Consider the following 19528-nt stretch of genomic DNA (forward strand, 5'->3'; position numbering starts at 1 on the left):
CAGAGGTCAATAACAGTGAAAAATTTCGCAGTGGGAGGGATTTGCATAAGGATGACAGCTGGATTTGGCACTACGGGGAACTGACTCTCAACTATTTTGTTAATCCCCCTTAGATCCTGCACTAGCCGGTAACCCCTCCCCCCACTCTTTTTAACAGGGAAGATGGGACTATTGGCAGTGCTGGACGTTCTTACCAGAATGCCCTGTTGTAGCAAGCGCTCTATTACGGGATACACTCCTAACCCCACCTCTGGCTTCAGAGGGTACTGTGGGATTTTTGGAGCTATCCTACCATCTTTTACTTGTACAACTACCGGAGCTACGTTTGCCATTAATCCAGTGTCCTGTCCATCTTTAGTCCAAAGTGACTCTGGTATCTGGGATGTCATTTCCTCTACTTGGGATGGAGTCCTATTTGTCATAATGGTATGTGACATTAATTTTGACGGGGAGTCTAACATGTCTCGCACTTCCTGAGCGTGATTCTCAGGTATGTCCAAGAATACACCTTCAGGAGTACAATAAATGACGCACCCCATTTTGCACAATAAGTCTCTTCCCAGGAGATTAGTCGGTGCCGATGCAGCCAGCAAAAAGGAATGCTTGGTATGTAACGGCCCTACTGTAATCTCGGCTGGTTTGCTAACAGGGTAGTGCTGGACTACTCCTGTTACTCCTATGGCTGGAATTGTCTTACCAGTGGTTCTCATGCCCACTGTCGAATTTATCACTGATTTGGCCGCCCCTGTGTCTACAAGAAAGTTTAACGATTTACCAGCTACATTGATTGCAATTTCTGGTTCACTCCCAAGACTTGCAATCAATTTTACTGGCTGCAGATTACAGGTATGGCCACACCCCTATTGGGTATGGTGACCTCCCTGAATCCCGCTGGCAGCAACTACTTGTGAAGGGGTGAAATGGGAACTACCAGTGGCTTGCCAGTCTCTGTTCGGGGGGTATCTTTTTGTTTCCCCTGTATGTGGCTCATAACTCCGTCTCTGCGGACCTTGCTCCCAATGTCGTGTGTCGTGTCGTTGTCTAGGGGGTTGGTATGATCTTTGCAAATTTTTCGCTCTACAGTCTCGTGCTATGTGTCCCTGTTTATGACAAAAATAACATGTTACCACCTTTGACTTACCCACAGGGTTTGGTGATATAAACACAGGCTGTTTTGTGGTCAGGGCCTGTATACTTACTGACATTAACTTATCACCTTGCGACTCCCTGTGTCTGGTGATATTCCGGTCGTGATCAATAGCAGCCTCTCTCAAAGTAGCCACCGACAGACCTCGCCAACATGGTTGTGTGGTCTGTACCCTGGTCTTTAATGCCTCTTTTAAACCATCCATTAGCACAGATACTGCTACTTCTTGATGATTTGCATTGGTCCTAATGTCCTCTATGCCAGTGTACTTTGCCATTTCTAACAATGCCCGGTGAAAATAATCAGCAGCTCTTTCTGACTCTTTTTGTTTAATGGAAAAAATTCTATTCCATTTGGCTACAGCTGGGAAATACTCCTTTAACTGTGAATTTATTCTTTTTACGTTATCTTTTTTGTACACATCTGTAAGAGGTACATCCTGATCCAGTCCACAGTCAGCTAAAAATTGAGCTGCGTCGACATTGGAGGGTAAACATGCCCTCAGCAATACCTGCCAATCTTTGTTATTGGGCTCTAAAGTGTTTCCTAGGTCTCTGATGTATTTTTGGCTAGCAACTAAGTCTTTTCTGGGGTCAGGGAATTCAGACACTATGGTCCTTAATTCCATTCGGGAAAACGGGCTGTACATGGCAATGTTCCTAACAGGAGTGACTCCTGAAGTGTCCGTTTTCCCATTTGGCACTACTATTACCTTAACAGGATTAATTCTAACAACATCATTCTGTGTAGATTCTACAGCCTGTGGTGAAATAGTTTCAGCATAGTGTATGGTGCCGTACTTACCCGTTGATACGACCTCACCTGTCCCTCCGCTAGGGGGCTTTGTTACTAATCTTATGGGTTGGGCCGTGCCTACTGTCGTTTCTGATATGGTGGCTGCTAGAGAGAGCGCCGATATTGTTGCCGATTCGTCTTCCTGATCACACTCCTGGGGAAAGTTCAAAACAGGGTACAACTTGCACGGGTTAATACTTGCATGGGTTAACTTATTAACATTATCCTTAACATTTATACAGTTGCTAAGTGCCTGTTTGTTACCCCCTGATGCGTCATTCTCCGCAACCAATTTCTCTCCTGATATGTATGGTGGCGGCGGGGCCGTGGCTATCAGTTTTCTGATAGGGCCAGATCCCGCCGCCTGAGCCAATCCTCTCTGTATTTCACCCTCCTGTTGCCATAGCTGCAAATAATCATAATGTTGGATTCGTCTCTTTGCTGATTTAATGAGACATATCCTTCTCCTTAAATTCATTAACACTTCTGGGCTGAAGCTACCTACTCTTGGGAATTTCTCCCCGTCATGTACAGTCATTTTCTCCCATTCATCACATAAAATTTCTGTGTGCCTTCCGTATTTTTCACACATTACGTACCTTGCCGACCCGACTGGTCGGTTTACAGAATCAACCCGAACCGAGGTTGATCGCCCCCTTCTTGAACAACTGGCCCCCATAATTTGCAGGTGTTGCTAACCCTTAAAAAACCAAAATATTCAAAGATAGGTTGACGGTGAAGTTTACCGAGCACCTCACTCACTCGCCCATGCCGACCAATATGCCCACACACTGATATAGTGCTGGCGTACTCGACCCAGGGCCCCTATTAACCTGAGTTTACTGGAACATGTGGGTGTGATCCGAAGAGCATTAACCCTTTCCAGTAAAGGTGGGGTTGTCGGATAATTCCCGAGTGACCAGAGAATTTCCCTTTTTGGTTAAAATAAAAAATTACACAAATCACGTTAGAATGTACAAATAGCGTTTATGACCGGGTTTGTACACAAATGGTACTGGTCAGGTTACTAACTAATGCACACAATTACGTGCGGTACAATCGTTCAGTACATAAGCAACTAATCTTATGTACGGAGCGACCAGTGGAATCGACATTCAGCAGCTGCGAATTCCTTCTGCCTGAGCTTTATTTTCCTATATGGGTGTCGCACCAACCCTTCTTTGGTGTTGTGCCTTGTCTCTATAGCGGACTTCCTTGTCTGCTGTACCTGGACCTCCTGGTCTGTTATGCGACCTCCTGGTCTGACCTCCTGGTCTGTTACAGTATGACCTCCTGGTCTGCTACACTCTAATGCTCAAATTTTTATATATGTTTAACCAGAGATGCCTCCCTAGCCACCATGTATGTCACTTACACGTATGTACCTTCACGAGAACTCGATGATTTCTGTGGTTCAATCCCCAAAATTGTAAAACTTAAAAACACTCACTCATCACATACACACTTTTGTTTCTATTTCTATTTCTGCGCAGAAATTTTTCTTTAGACCAGATGTGTTGTAAATTTGGAGAAGGATCTGTTAATTTAAATTTCGGATTTAAAATAGATTTGCGCTACTTATCGCCTGATGCGCTACTTATCGCCTTTTTGCGCTACTTATCGCCTGTTGCGCTACTTATCGCGCCTGTTGCGCTATTTAAAAATCAACACTATCGTGTGACTTGAGTTACGTGGGCGTACCCAGACGCTCCGTTGCGTAATTTACGCTGCGTGCGTCGGCCTTTGCGTACGCGAGTCTCAGTCCTTTGTTAGAGACACGTGTACACAAAACCAATGTCCACCGTAACACAACTAACACGTTTATCAATGTAGATTATCCTCGATCGTCTACCGCGCAACACACCAATCTCTCCTTTTACCTTTAGGTAGAGCTGTGTGTGCTTTACACTTTATCCCTTAACGCATTACTTTTACACTTTAACTATGAAATAGCGACAAATCTCTCTTAGCACGTTTTATCAATTATAAAATGGCAAACAGGAGAGTGATATATGAAAATACACGAATGAAAAAGAAATGCAGATATGTGCGTGTGTACGCAAGACAGAAATAAACAGTTTTAAAAGACACTATGTTGTTCTTACCTCCGGTTCCGGATTCCTTCAGCACCCTTTACTAAGCGAAGCAGACGCTTATCCCGTCAGCACTGCGAAGAATATGATCTCCCGCCCTTTGCTGATGGATAATGTCTGCTGAAATTACCTAGCAGAGATATGTGAAGGACAGGACGAGCCGCCAATTGATAAAGCTAAATATTTATCTTATATAAAACCCTTTATGAGGTCTAAGAACACTGTACGCTATTTACGTATGGAGTACCGTAAAGGTACGCTCGTTGCGTAACAATCGCTTAGCCGTGGTCGAGACGCTCAAGCGTCACGTTCGCTCACGGCCAAGAGATCACAGGCAGGCACGCTATTGGCTGCCGACTAACGTAATGGTTCACTATAGCGTAACGGACGCTGTATCGGGAGCGGGCTGCTCGAGCGATACAGACGCTCACGAGAATACGCTGTTGGTATCGGGCACACTTATAGGTGAGCGACTACCGTAATGCTACGCTATCAGCGTAGCGGACGCTCGAGACCACGAGGAGATCACGAGCGGCGCAGACGCTCACAATGTTAAACTTTTATATCTAAACCATAAACAATGTAATATGCTGTAAAACCTTAGTGTAGAGATAGGGTGTAGATGCAACACAGTGTAACCTTATTAACTTAAAAGCTGTTTGAGCGTCACCGACGCTCTGAGAATACTTAACACTATAAGAAATACACAGATACCGTGCTTAGGGTCCAACGCCTAATATATATATTATGAATGTTATACTTGCAAAAGAATTAATACAATACAAGTCATACACTACAATATAACATAGACTACCTAACCAGATAACTACACATGAAATACAATACAATACTATTACGTTTAAGAGAATACGAGAGAAAGAGAAGAGAGAGAGATATGGCCCACAACAACAAGAAAGACAATATGATTGCGGAGAAAACTTACGCACAAAGGAAACGATCGCATGCGCCTCTGGACATCCAGCTCCCGATTTTCAGCAATGATAACCGTTGAAGAGTGAGAGCTGGATGTGATCGGCTTGTCTATTTATGCCCCACACACAATACAATTCAATGGTCCCTACAATCTCATTGTTCATTGGACACAGGAATTCCTCCTCGCATTATAACAAAAGGTCATAGGTTGATTCATACAGGTGGGCTGTGACGATTTCCAACTGCTCAGGTGGGTGGGAAACTGGGTTTCCCGCCGCATGGATAATTAAGTGCAAATAATAGTAAATGGACATAAACTTCTTATGTCCATAATTATTCGCACAAGCGATTAATCCGCTTCAAACCAACACCGGAATATTGCTAATTAAATACTCTTCCGATGGATACTAAACACCACTGTATTACTCCTGTCTGACCCTTCGTATCAAACAAAGGGGGATTTCTCTGTTCATGAACATTCTACATTAACCAAACTTTCAGATTCTATCAAAGGGACTATGATCTACAAAATACATTATATAGTGGAAATATGTAACGATTGAGTCGCACGCTACGAACACATGAACTCTACCGTAAATGCACATACCGCGCGCCCGCGGGTGCCCGCAACAGCGAGTATGTGCACGCACGGGAGAGCGCACGCATGCGCAGCGCAGACCTGTGTGAGGTGCAAATATGGCAGTGTGCATCGTGATATTTTTCTGACTTTGACACATACAATGCATCCAGTACAATATACAGTTAGTAATTCCACTCCTGTATCAGTGCAATAATAAGGGTGTAGTGTGTTATGCCGGCGGACGGCTCCTGGCGGGCAACATACTGGCGCCGGAATCCCGACTGCTGGCATACCGACAGCTGGGTGAGTGAAAATGAGCCTCTTGCGTGCTCGCTGCGCTCGCCATGCTGCGGGCATGGTGGAGCGCTATGCGTGCCACGCTATCGATTCTCCCTCCAGGGGGGTCGTGGACCCCCAAGAGGGAGAAAAGCTGTTGGTATGCTGGCGGTTGGGATTCCGGCACTGGTATGCTGGTCGTCGGGAGCCCGGCCGCCGGCAAACTGAAGACCACCCCAATAATAAGAACCCATAAATTTGTGTATAGCATCAAAAAAGTATATAAACGTTTTTATACCAATCCATCGGATATATGAGCAGTAATATAAAAACCTAATTTGCATATGACTCAATCTTCATTGCAATCGAATGTCTGAGATAATTTGCATATAATTCAGTTTGGTGTCTGAGCAAAAAGATTTTTTTAAATAATTGCATACATTTGCTTAGTAAAGTGCCGTGCAAGACAGTCACTTGTTACTCTGTAAAATACTATGGGAACATACACAATTATAGAGCTGCGGCATATAGTAAATTGTGACAGTATCTGCATATATCTTATAACAGTGCCATTTATAACAGGACTTACCTGGTGTGGTTAGTGAGGCAGTGACATTGTCCCTGTTTGCTGGTGTAATAACAGCGGCTGTGTGTACTCAGCGCGGCACCCTGCATGATGTCTGTTAGTGGGAGGCAGCATCTAGGTTCCCGGTCTCAGTAACGGTGGTGGCGTGCACGAGCGCAATCTGACGTGCATGTTTTGCATGGGCGGCCTTGGGGGTCATTCCGAGTTGATCGTAGCTGTGCTAAATTTAGCACAGCTACGATCATGTTCCCAGACATGCGGGTGTACACCCAGCACAGGGCTAGCCTGCCCCGCATGTCTCTCCGCCCCCCCCCCCCCACACACACAAGTACAAAAGCATCGCACAGCGGTGATGCTTTTGTACTTTTTGAGTAACTCCCGGCCAACGCAGCTCCTGCGGCTGGCCGGGAGTTGCTCGTCGCTGCCCCTGGTCGCAGCGGCTGCGTGTGACGTCATGCAGCTGCTGCGGTCCTCCCTCCACGCGGTCCGGCCACGCCTATGTTGGCCAGACCACGCCCCCATAATGGCAGCCAAACGCCACCGTGCTGCCCCCTCCCGCCCAGCGACCACCTCTGCCTGTCAATCAGGCAGAGGCGATCGCTAGGGAACAACGGCCTTCGGCCGCCCGGCATGCGCCAGCGCACTGCGGCACCGGCGCATGCGCCAGCGCATTGCGGCACCGGCGCATGCGCAGTTCCGACCTGATCGCTGCGCTGCGATAAACTGCAGCAAGCGATCGGGTCGGAATGACCCCCTTTGTCTGGGACTGTGATGTTTGTAATAGAGGAAACGTACTTGGTAACAAATGTTTATGTCTATCGGTTTACATTTGTAACAATAGCCATTTGGATCTTACACAGCTGCCTAGTAAAGCAATATATTGATATATTGTAACCATTCACAGATACAACAACAAGTATATGGAGAGTATAATTCCATATGTCCCAGGTTTTTAGACCCTAAGATATATATATATATATATATATATATGTTAGCCACAATAGATTCAATACTGTTTATTGGAGTAAAATTAGCATTGAAACGTACATTTACATCAGGGAGTACCAGAGGCACACCAGTATATAATAACTAGGTGATTCATCGCGCCCTACGGGCGCTCTTCACACCGTCGTTAGGGGCTACGCCCCGTTAACCTCTGCACGCCTTTGAACATACGCAGGGCGGTAGATAACAGAATCAGAAACGCAGGGCAGTATAGAGCGCATATAGAAATGGTGTCCGGTTGAGATAAGATAGAGATGCGTAGGGGGAGAGAAAGGGAATGTACAGAAACGCTGTGCGATCGGTAAAGGATAGGGAGAGGCAGGGTGGTAGGGAGAGGATAAAGAGAGGGAAGGTGTTAGACAGAAAATACCGTTGCAAGGGGCTACGATCCATTATCCCCTGCACGGGCTTCAGCTGTGCTATAATTGTTATTATATGGAGTATTACCTGGTTTTTTTTTATGGCAGTGGGTAAATATTGTAAGGGGGGAGGGCGTGCGATTGTCAAGGGGGCGTAGGCCTTTGTGAGGGCGTGCAGAGTGGCCGCAGGGCACAATGAATAACATAGTGTAGAGTGTAGTATATATTGCTAGTGTCTGCATTATGAAGTACCAGATGAGTAACAGCAATGCACTGTAGATAAGATACGAAGGTGCTCTGGCCACAGGTAGCAGAGCCGCTTATACACACAATGGCCACAGGTAGCTGAGCCGCTTATACACTCAATACCCACAGGTAGCAGAACCGCTTATACACACAATGGCCACAGGTAGCAGAGCCGCTTATACACACAGTGGCCACAGGTAGCAGAGCCGCTTATACACACAATACCCACAGGGGGCAAAGGCGCTTATACACACAGTGCCCACAGATAGCAGAGCCGCTTATACACACAATACCCACAGGTAGCAGAACCGCTTATACACACAATACCCACAGGTAGCAGAACCGCTTATACACACAATACCCACAGGGGGCAGAGGCGCTTATACACACAGTGCCCACAGATAGCAGAGCCGCTTATACACACAATACCCACAGGTAGCAGAACCGCTTATACACACAATACCCACAGGTAGCAGAACCGCTTATACACACAATACCCACAGGGGGCAGAGGCGCTTATACACACAGTGCCCACAGGTAGCAGAGCCGCTTATACACACAATACCCACAGGAGGCAGAGGCGCTTATACACACAGTGCCCACAGGTAGCAGAAGGGCTTATACACACAGTGCCCAGAGGTAACAGAGGCGCTTATACACACAATACCCACAGGTAGCAGAGCCGCTTATACACACAATGGCCACAGGTAGCAGAGCCGCTTATACACACAATACCCACAGGTAGCAGAGGCGCCTATACACACAGTGGCCACAGGTAGCAGAGCCGCTTATACACACAATGCCCACAGGTAGCAGAGCCGCTTATACACACAATACCCACAGGTAGCAGAGCCACTTATACACACATTACCCACAGGTAGCAGAACCGATTATACACACAATACCCACAGGGGCAGAGGCGCTTATACACACAGTGACCACAGGTAGCAGAGGGGCTTATACACACAATGGGCACAGGTAGCAGAGCCACATGTACACACATTACCCACAGGTAGCAGAACCGCTTATACACACAATACCCACAGGGGGCAGAGACGCTTATACACACAGTGTCCACAGCTAGCTGAGCCGCTTATACACACAATACCCCCAGGTAGCAGAGGCGCTTATACACAGTGCCCACAGGTAGCAGAGGTGCTTATACACACAATGGGCACAGGTAGCAGAGCCACGTGTACACACAATACCCACAGGTAGCAGAGCGGCATATACACACAATACCCACAGGTAGCAAAGCCGCTTATACACACAGTGACCACAGGTAGCAGAGCCGCTTATACACACAGTGTGCACAGGTAGCAGCGCCACTTATACACAATGGGCACAGGTAGCAGTCTTGCTTATACACATAATGGCCACAGTATTAGTGTTTCTAATTAATCCAATGTCCATTGGTAGCAACTATACTCACAAAAGTTTGGGGGGTTTGGAAAGGGGGTGGGTTCAGTGAGGTTCCTATCCATGGGAATCACTTGTAGCGGCTGTGGATGGTGATTCAAGGTGCTACGTGTGGTGGAGGGTTGGGTGTGGGAGGGGGTCCAGAGGTGTTGTGGGTGGCGGAGGGGTGGGTGCAGGGGCATGGATGGCGTAAAGGGTGCAGAGGTCCTGTGGGTGGGGGAGGGGGAGGTGTAGAGGGGGCACGGATGGGGAGTGTAGTTGCTGTTGGTGGGGGAGGGGGACTGTGGATGAAGGAGGGGGTATGGAGGTGATGTGTGCGGGAGGGGCGATGTAGGGGTGTGCGTTTGGAGGTGCAGGGGGGGTGAGCTTAGGTGATGGGTTTCAGAAGTGCTGTGGGTGGGGGAGGTGTGGGATGGCACGGATGGGGGATGTAGATGTTGTGGATGGGTGGATGCGGGGGAGCTGTGGATGGGGGAGGGAGTCCAGAGGTGGTTCGGGTGGTGGTCCAGAGGTGTTGCGGGTGGGGGAGGGGCAGGTGTGGGAGGTCCGCAGATGTGGAGGGTGCCTGTAGATAATGCGGGCGGGTAGGTGCTGTGGTTGTGGGAGTGGAAGGGGTGTTGCGGGTGGGGTACGTGATCTGGATGGGGTAGGTGATGTGGATGTGCGTTAGCTAGGGGAGGTGGCGGGTGCGGGGATGGCACGGATGGGGGAGGGGGTCCGTGGGCGCTGTGGATGATTGAGTGGTGGGTGTGGGGTTACGGCGGTTGTGGTGGGCCAGGTGTGCTGCTGCAGTGGGTGGGGGAGGGTGCCGGTGCAGGGATACCGCAGTTGGGGTAGGGCGGTTGGTGCAGCTGCGGCGGGTAGGGGAGGGGCAGGGGAGGGGGTGCGGCGGTGGGGAAGGGGCGGGTGTGAGGATGCTGCGGGTGGGGTGGGGTGGGGCGGGAGGGGGTGTGGATGGGGTCTGTAGATGCTGGTGGTGAAGGGGCAGGTGCAGGAGGCTGTGGATGAAGGAGGGGGTCTGGAGGTGCTGTGTGTGGGGTAGGGGCGATGTAGGGGGAGGTGGGGTTGCAGAGGGGGAGGTTGGGTGATGGTTTGTGGAAGTGCTGGGGGTGGGGGAGGTGTCTGTAGATGATGGGGGTGGGGGAGGTGCTGTGGGTGGGGGAGTGGTGGCTGTGGGGGTGTGGTGGTGGTCCGGATGTGCCACGGGCAGGGGAGAGGCGGGTGCGGGGATGGGGCGGATGGGGGAGGGGATCAGAGGGTGCTGTGGGTGGGTGAGGGGCTGGTGCGGGGTTAACGCAGTTGGGGAGGGCCGGCTGTGGTGGTGTTGCGGGTGGTGGAGGGGCAGGTGCGTTGGTGTTGGGGAGGGGTGGGTGCAGGGGTGCTGTGGGTTGGGGCCATTTGGCGGGGTGGTGCGGTTGGGTGGGAGGTGGGTGTGAGGGTGCCACGGTTGCGGGGGCGGGTGGTGCTGCAGGAAGGGGAGGGGTGCGTAGGGGAGGGGCGGGGTGCCATGGGTGGAGGGTTGGGAGCAGGGGTGATATGGGTGTGGGAGGGGTTGTGGGAGAAGCTGGTGTGGGAGTGCCGTGGGTGGGGGAGGGGGGGCTGCGGGTGGGAGTGTGGTGCCATGGATGTGGGGACAGGTGCGGGGGGCAGGGACGGGTGCAGTAGTGCTGCGTTTGGGGTGTGGGAAGCGGCTGCGGGGGTTTCCAAGGGTTGGCGCGGGTGGGGGAGGGGGTGCGGGAGCAGGGGTGTTGCGGATGGGGTAGCGGCGGGTGCAGGAGGGGCAGATGCGGTGGTGGTGCGGGTGGGGTGGAGGGGTGTAGCGGGGGAGAGGTGGGTATAGGGGTGGAGTGGTGGAGGGGTGGGGGTGCCGCGGGTGGGGGAGGGGGCAGTTTGCCGGGGTGGTGCGGTTGGGGGTGGGTGGGTGTGAGGGTGCTATGGTTGCAGGGGCGGGTGGGGGGGTGCTGCAGGTAGGGGAGGGGTGGGGGCGCAGGAGCAGGGGTGCTGTGCGTAGTGAAGGGTCGGGGTGCCATTGGTGGGGAGTTGGGAGCAGGGGTGATGTGGGTTTGGGAGGGTTGGGGGGTCTGTGGGAGAAGCTGGTGTGGGAGTGCCGTGGGTAGGGGAGGGGGAGGGTTCTGGGCGTGGGGGCGTTGTGCCATGGGTGGTGGACAGGTGTGGGGGGGCAGTGGCGGGTGCAGTGGTGGTGCGGATGGAGGGTGGAAGGCGGCTGCGGGGGTTCCGAGGGTTGGGGGTGTGGCGTGGGTGGGGGAGGGGGTGCAGGAGCAGGGGTGTTGCGTATGGGGGAGGGGTGGGTGCAGGAGGGGCAGATGCGGTGGTGGTGCGGGTGGAGGATGCAGGGGTGTAGCGGGGGGAGAGGTGGGTATGGGGGTGGAGTGGGGGGGGTGTCACGGGTGGGGGAGGGGGCGGTTTGCCGGTGTGGTGCATTTGGACGGGTGGTGGGTTTGAGGGTGCCACGGTTGCAGGGGCAGGTGCTACAGGTAGGGGAGGGGTGGGGGTGCGGGAGCAGGGGTACTGTGCGTAGGAGAGGGGCGGGGGTGCCATGGGTGGGGGGTTGGGAGCAGGGGTGATGTGGGTGTGGGAGGGCTGTGGGAGAAGCTGGTGTGGTAGTGCTGTGGATGGGGGGGGGTGCTGGGGGTGGAGGGACAGGTGCGGAGGGGGGGCAGGGGCTGGAGCAGTGGTGGTGCAGGTGGGAGGCAGCTGCTGGGGTTCCGAGGGTTGGGGCGGTGGTGCGGGTGGGGGAGGGGTGGGTGCAGGAGGGGTGGGTGCAGGATGGGGCAGTTGCGGTGGTGGTGCGGGTTGGGTGAAGGGTGCAGCAGGGGGGAGAGGTGGGTATGGGGGAGGGGCAGGGTTGCAGCGGGTGGGGGAGGGGCGGGGGGTGCTGTAGGTGTGGGAGCTAAGGGTGGGGGCGTGAGTGCCGCGGGTGGGAGCGGATGTGGGGGATGCGTTGGGTGCCGCAGGGGGGGCCAGCGGGTGTTGGTGCTGTGGGTGGGGGAGGGGGCAGAATGCCACGGGTGGTGCGGGTGTTGGTGCTGCGGGTGGGGGAGGGGGTGGAGTGCCACGGGTGGTGGGTGGATGCGGTGGGTGTCACGGGTAGGTGGCGCGGGTGTTGGTGCCGCGGGTGGGAGTGCCGCGGGTGGGGGGCGAATGCGGTTGGTTGCCTAGGGTGTTGGTGCTACGGGTGGGGGAGGGGGCGGGAGTTCCGCGGGTGGGTGGCGCGGGTGTTTGTGCTCTGGGTGGGGGAGGGGACGGGAGTGCCGCGGGTGGTGGGTGGATGCGGCGGGTGTTTGTGCTACGGGTGGGGGCGGGAGCAGTGGCGCCACAACGTGGGTGCGGCCCGCACCCGGGTGTTACCCTCTAAGGGGTGACACCAAAGTGCCGGCTCCTGTCACAGTGCAGAAGCCAGCACTGCAGATTCAGCAGTGTCCGAGTGAAGGCCGTATGCCCCGACCCACAATGTGCCGAAAACGGGGTCGGGACGCGAAGCCACGCCCCCTTCCGCAAAACCACGCCCTCTTTTCACCCGTGACCGCGGGTAAGTGACGGGTGGATGCCGCGGGTGGGGGGCAGATGCGGGTGGGAGGGGGGGCGAGTTGTGCCGAAAACGGGGGGTCGGGACGTGAAGCCACGCCCCCTTTTCACCCGCGACCGCGGGTAAGTGACGGGTGGATGCCGCGGGTGGGAGAGGGAGCGAGAGCAGCTGCCAGTGTCAGCATGTCCCCCTGAACTCTGCAGCAGCCGCTAGTCTGTGAGGCGGGTAGTGTGAGTTCCGCTCACAGTCAGCGGCTGCGGTGTCACCAGAGAGAGTGTAAGGGGAGAAGGGAGACAGGGGACTGGGCGGAGATGGGGAGGGGACTGGGCGGAGAGAGGGAGGGGACTGTTCCTGGCCAGATCTGTGCCTGTGACTCCGCCCAGCGTTACGGGCACAGAGTCACAGATTTAGGCAAATATATAGGAGATATCTGTTTCATTATTATTGAATGTTGTATGTTATGTCATTATAAGTAATTTTTGGAAGTCATAATAAAAGTTATGTTTTAACTTCATTTTAAAGAGTGCCCCAGCAAAATAGAGTTGTCTTTCTCCTTTTGTAATTTTTGTGATAAAAGATAGGCAGGGCTCAGCTTCCTTGTCAGTTATATCTGCATGCCCTGGCATTTAGCTTGCTGTTCCTAGTACCTGATGATAACTCTCTGCTGCTGCAGTCCTGGTTTCACTTTGCCCTTCTAGTTTGGTCTACAGTCTCCTGTATCTCCTGTTCTGTCCAAGTATTGCCTTCAGCGCTGTATCCAAGTCCTGCCAGTAATTCTGCTGTTACCATTGCCTGTTATCTGCAAAATACAACAGCTCCAGTCCAGCTTCATGTTACACTGCATTTGTATTACATCTACTACAGCCTACTTCCTGTGGTTACCTGGTTACTTGTGTACTTACTACCGTGAGATACGACCTGGCAGCATCTTAGTACCGGTGAGAACCCAGTGTCGGACTGGGGCATAAAGAGCCCACCAGGAAAATGCAGTGTAGTGCATGGTCTGTGCACCTTTATAAATATATTCAATGCATGATAATTTACCAGGTTAATGCAATGTAGAAAATACACCATAGCCCTGTGCAGTATAAAGTAACATATGTATTATGCGTAATTTAAATGCACAGCCTAGAACCTGATCCTCAGTGGAGATGCCCCCCCCCCCCCAGGCAACGGGGCCCACCGGGGGTTTCACCTGTACCCCTGTGGGCCAGTCCAACTCTGTGAGAGCCTCTATATATGGAGAAATGGTGGCTTTAATAGGCGAAGACTTCTGTAGTGTGGTTCTAAGGGGGAAATTTACTAAGCTCCCGATTTTGACCGAGATGCCGTTTTTTCATCAAAGTGTCATCTCGGTAATTTACTAAGCACTAATCACGGCAGTGATGAGGGCATTCGTAATTTTTTGCAAGTTCAGGTAAAAAATTACGAATGAATACACCATCGGTCAAAACGCGGCTGTTTAAGTATGAATCTCGGTCATTTACTAAGAAGTGCAAAGCAAAAAAAGAACAAACACTGCCGTGAAAAATTACAACTCGTAAAAAAGTACTAAAAAAAAACAGACCTGCTTTTTTTATTCGTGATTGGATAGGCATGCACGGATCCATGAGATCCGTGCATGTATATCAGTGGGAAGGGGTGGGAAAGTGCTTATTTTTTCAAAAAAAATTGCGTGGGGTCCCCCCTCCTAAGCATAACCAGCCTCGGGCTCTTTGAGCCGATCCTGGTTGCAGAAATATGGGGAAAAAAATGACAGGGGTTCCCCCATATTTAAGCAACCAGCATCGGGCTCTGCGCCTGGTCCTGGTCCCAAAAATACGGGGGACAAAAAGAGTAGGGGTCCCCCGTATTTTTAAAACCAGCACCGGGCTCCACTAGCTGGACAGATAATGCCACAGCCGGGGGTCACTTTTATATAGTGCCCTGCGGCCGTGGCATCAAAAATCCAACTAGTCACTCCTGGCCGGGGTACCCTGGGGGGGTGGGGACCCCTTCAATCAAGGGGTCCCCCCCCCCCAGCCACCCAAGGGCCAGGGGTGAAGCCCGAGGCTGTCCCCCCCCATCCAATGGGCTGCGGATGGGGAGGCTGATAGCCTTTGTTGTAAAAGAAAAGATATTGTTTTTAGTAGCAGTACTACAAGGCCCAGCAAGCCTCCCCCGCATGCTGGTACTTGGAGAACCACAAGTACCAGCATGCGACGGAAAAACGGGCCCGCTGGTACCTGTAGTACTACTACTAAAAAAATACCCAAAAAAAGACAAGACACACACACCGTGAAAGTATAATTTTATTACATACATACACACATACATACATACTTACCTTAAGTTCCCACGCAGGTCGGTCCTCTTCTCCAGTAGAATCCAAGGGGTACCTGTTGAAGAAATTATACTCACGAGATCCAGGGGTCCAGGCTCCTCGGAACTGGGAACTTTCTGCTCAGCGGTGACGTCACTTTAGGTCAACCGCAGGGCAGAAAGTTCCCATCATTGGTTACAATGTAGCGCATAGGCGCTACATTGTAACACTGCCGTGTGCTGCCTGTCAGTGAGGACAAGAGCACACAGCTGATCAGGAGAGTGCTACAACGTGGCACTCCCTGATTGGCTGAAGAAACCCACTTAGACATCAGTCAGAGTGGGTTTCTGGCATTCGTGGAAAGGAGTCCCATGTGAAAACATGGGGCCCCTTTCAGTTCGTGGCTCGGCTTTCCGTTTTCTTATTTTATGCAAGTACGTGGATTACCCCTGGATTTCCCGAGGAGCCTGGACCCCTGGATCTCGTGAGTATAATTTCTTCAACAGGTACCCCTTGGATTCTACTGGAGAAGAGGACCGACCTGCGTGGGAACTTAAGGTAAGTATGTATGTATGTGTGTATGTATGTAATAAAATTATACTTTCACGGTGTGTGTGTGTCTTGTCTTTTTTTGGGTATTTTTTTAGTAGTAGTACTACAGGTACCAGCGGGCCCGTTTTTCCGTCGCATGCTGGTACTTGTGGTTCTCCAAGTACCAGCATGTGGGGGAGGCTTGCTGGGCCTTGTAGTACTGCTACTAAAAACAATATATTTTCTTTTACAACAAAGGCTATCAGCCTCCCCATCCGCAGCCCATTGGATGGGGGGGGACAGCCTCAGGCTTCACCCCTGGCCCTTGGGTGGCTGGGGGGGGGGACCCCTTGATTGAAGGGGTCCCCACTCCCCCAGGGTACCCCGGCCAGGGGTGACTAGTTGGATTTTTGATGCCACGGCCGCAGGGCACTATATAAAAGTGACCCCCGGCTGTGGCATTATCTGTCCAGCTAGTGGAGCCCGGTGCTGGTTTTAAAAATACGGGGGACCCCTACTCTTTTTGTCCCCCGTATTTTTGGGACCAGGACCAGGCGCAGAGCCCGATGCTGGTTGCTTAAATATGGGGGAACCCCTGTCATTTTTCCCCCCATATTTTTGCAACCAGGATCGGCTCAAAGAGCCCGAGGCTGGTTATGCTTAGGAGGGGGGACCCCACGCATTTTTTTTAATGATTTTACAGTGTTTAATTTAAAAAAAATAAAAAAAATAAACACCAGCACGGATCACACAGATCCGGCCGAGATTGATTGTAAAAAAAGTCGGCAGTGTTTTGCTAATCACTGCCGTAAAAATAGGTAAAAAAAAACGAATGACATCGACATCGGAAGAAAAGAAAAACCCGAATACGACAGCTTAGTAAATCCATCGTAATCAATTCAAAAAGTTGCAGTTTTACACTGTCGATGTCATTCGTGATTGAACTTTGACCTTTTTTCGGAAATTACGAATCTTAGTAAATTTACCCCTAAGAGTCTTACCCAGTTTCTCGGGTCTACCTGTCACTACTCTGTCATTATATTATTTCTGGTCTGTAGTACCGCATACCTCCCAACATTTCTTCTTTATAAAGTGGGGGACACGCGCGGCGAAGCCGCGTGCGCTCCCGAAAAGGGGCGTGGCCTACTGGAAAGGGGGCGTGGCTTCGTTGGAGGACCCGCGATCGCGGAGCGACGCCACGTTTTCGTCACTGAGGGGGCATGCCCAGCGCTCTGTGAGCCGCTGGCATGCCCCCTCTCCCTCTGACTTCAGTGAATAGACGCTGTGCGCATGCGCACAGCGTCTATTCACCGCTGCTCTGCTAAGCAGGGCAGCGGGTGACAGAGCCTCCCAACTGACCCCACCGCGGGACACTGTGGCCCGCGGGTGGGACAGCGGGACAGTCCCCAAAAAACGGGACTGTCCCGCGAAAATCGGGACAGTTGGGAGGTATGGTACCGGTGAACTACCAGAGGTGCTGCTGTGACATTTGGACATTCTCTCCACTCATGTAGGAGTTAATCTGGTTTCCGATGTAATTATCTGCACATGTCCCACTGCTATATAGAGACAGGGTCTCACCATGGACTTTGCTGGTAATTAATGTTTCCTGCTCTCTGATGGGATTAGGTTGTGGTCCTGGTCCTGTCTGCTGTTCATGTTTTCTGGATTTCCTAAGTCATGTTTCCTGTCATGTTTACTGCTGCAGTCAGTGAGAGTGCTTCAAGTACGTTCTGATTCACTGTACCTGGAACCTACCATTATCTGCTAAAACTTTTTTGGGATCCCTGCTTCTGCATATTCCTCTGTTTTGGACATTGGGGGTCATTCCGAGTTGATCGTAGCTGTGCTAAATTTAGCACAGCTACAATCTCCTTCCCTGATATGCGGGGGGACGCCCAGCACAGGGCTAGCCTGTCCCGCATGTCAGTCCAGCTCCCCTCGCAGAAGTGTAAAGGCATCGCACAGCGGCGATGCCTTTGCACTTCAAGAGTAGCTCCCGACCAGTGCAGCTTTAGCGTGCTGGCTGGGAGCTAGTCATCGCTCCCCGGCCCGCAGCGGCTGCGTGTGACATCACGCAGCCGTTGCGGGCTACTCCCCGCACAGTCCGGCCATGCCTGCGTTGGCCGGACCGTGCCCACAAAACGGCGGGCAAACGCCACCATTTCGCCCCCTCCTGCCCATCGACCGCAGGCAGAGGCGATCATAGCGCAGCGACGGGTGGCCATGCGCCGGCGCACTGCGGCGCCAGCGCGTTTCTGACCCGATTGCTACACTGCGAAAAACTGCAGCATGCGATCGGGTCAGAATGACCCCCATTGTGTTAAACTACAGTACATTGGGGTGGATTTATTAAGCCTGGTGAAGTGATAAAGTGGAAGGAAATAAAGCACCAGCCAATCAGCTCCTAACTGTCATTTTTCAAACCCAGCCTGTGACATGGCAGTTAGGAGCTGATTGGCTGCTACTTTATCACCATCCACTTTATCACTTCACCAGGCTTAATAAATGTGCCCCATTGTGCCCTAGTGTGTGCCTATCCTAGAGAACTCTGCAGCTCACCTATCTACCATCCACTGATTTTCATTAATTCTGGTACATTTTGCTAAACTCTAATCCAGCCTCCTCAATGCGTCTGCTATACTGAATATTTGCCTTGTCAAGTGTTTGTCAGCATCATCCAAGTGTCTGCAAACAGTGTCAGACTGGGGCATGAAGGGCCCACCGAGGGAACGCAGTGGTAGGGGGCCCCATCTTTAGTGGTATGGTCAGTCTCCAGAGGGAGTGTGGTCAGCCACCACATTGGTTTTCCTAATCATTAGAGAGTGAATGGGCTGGGTCCCTTGATAAATACTTCTAGTGCCTGCATGATAATGTACCAGATTAATTACTGCAATGCACTGTAGAAGATAAACCATAGTCCTGTGCAGTATAATGTAATATATGCATAATGTAAAGTTCAAGAACATAGTCTGGAACTTGATTCCTAGAAGAGGAGGTGGGCCACCAGGTAGTAGGGCCTACCGGGATTTCCCTTGTTCCCCTGTGGGCTTGTCCAACCCTGTCTGTAAATCGTTTTTTCTACACCTGTGAATATCTGCCTTGTCAAGTTCTATTTTGTATCTTACCTTTTACTGCATGCCCAGCCACAGTTGGCTTCATTACTGAGAACTAAGTGGTCTATTTACTAAGTTTTGGAGAGAGTGAAAGTGGATGGAGATAAAGTACCAGCCAATCATCTCCTAACTGTCATTTTTCAAACACATCCTGTAACATGGCAGTTAGGAGCTGGTTGGCTGGTACTTTATCTCCAGGCTTATGTATTGAGCCTGGAGAAGTGATAAAGTGGAAGGTGATAACACGCCAGCCAATCAACCCCTAACTGTCAAGTTACAGGCTGGGTTTGAAAAATGTGTCAACAAAGGGAGAAGAAAGGAAGGCTCTTGTGTGGGCGCACTCTTAAATAGTTGAAATAAAGTTCAAATAGTTTTAATTATACATAGTGGTTAATAAAATATAACTTTTAATGGATATACATTATAAAGAATATCTCATGATTACCCATTAAGCAACATAGGATCCAAAAAATGAATGTGATTTAAAATACATATTAAATTGAAAAATTTGAAAGAAATTGTTTTAAAAAATGAAGGAATGTTCTGGTCCTGTCTCACAGGATGTGATAAGAAAGGCTGTAGACATTTTGTTG

Source organism: Pseudophryne corroboree, chromosome 8, assembly GCF_028390025.1.
Source record: "Pseudophryne corroboree isolate aPseCor3 chromosome 8, aPseCor3.hap2, whole genome shotgun sequence".
In the NCBI taxonomy this organism is placed as follows: domain Eukaryota; kingdom Metazoa; phylum Chordata; class Amphibia; order Anura; family Myobatrachidae; genus Pseudophryne; species Pseudophryne corroboree.